This window comes from Sinocyclocheilus rhinocerous, unplaced genomic scaffold (genome assembly GCF_001515625.1).
Source record: "Sinocyclocheilus rhinocerous isolate Xijiao unplaced genomic scaffold, SAMN03320098_v1.1 scaffold2982, whole genome shotgun sequence".
Classification (NCBI taxonomy): domain Eukaryota; kingdom Metazoa; phylum Chordata; class Actinopteri; order Cypriniformes; family Cyprinidae; genus Sinocyclocheilus; species Sinocyclocheilus rhinocerous.
In genome coordinates, this window is record NW_015656004.1 from 587,095 (window position 1) to 588,074 (window position 980).

Sequence of the window (980 nt, forward strand, 5' to 3'; positions counted from 1 at the left end):
CATCATCCCCACAGATTTTAGGTTAGTTTGATTATTAACTTGATAGATGTATACTTTTTGTTTTTGAACAAACTCTATAGGCCTATTCGCTTATGGGTTGAGAAATTCATTTTGCGCGTCAAAATAAACTTTTAATTTAAACGCATTTCAAGCATTGTGGTTTAAAGACGAATTTAACTGTTCAGGGACATTAAGCAGTGGGGCAGAATTCATTTTGGCAAATGCGCGCGTTAAGACGGCTTCTGATATACGCGGAGCGCACTTGCTCGTACAGCGCCTGACTAAACTAAGAGTTGTTTTTCGCGCCTTGTGTTTAAACGTTCGAATACACATAGTTATGTGTCAAAATGCCTGTCTCCTCGTCAACACAGCCATTTGTGTCTTAAATGAACGTTAATAGTTAAAGATAAAGCATGTGCACTAGTTGGCTATTATGAGATCCTGGCATTATGATGAGATTTTAAAGGGATATAGTTCACCCAAAAATTTAAATACTGTCATCATTTACTCAGTTTCAAGTTGTTCTGAACCTGTATGAATTGATTTGTTCTCCTCAACATTATAGAAGATATTTTGAAGAATATTCGTAACCACCAGAAAGTTTCGGTAACGCTTTACAGAAGGAAACTCATACTGGTTTAGAACAACAACAACTTAACTTTCATTTTTGGGTGAACTATTCCTCCAAAGCAGCCTAATATAGCTTGTGTCTTTATTTTTGGTGTCTTTTTGTTTTTGTGTGTGTGTGTGTGTGTGTGTGTGTCTTTATTTGTGTCAATAATGTAAATTAAACATTAGAAAGAAAATCACTCACTGTCCTTGACCGAATCACTTTGGTAAAATAATGTATATTGAATTTATACAGTGAAGACTATTCAGTCTATTTGTAGTCTATCTAATTTCATATTTCTTATTCAGTGCTTTAAGTGTTTGTAGGTCAATTTCTTTGTTCTATTGTAATTCATGACTGTTTACTTGTC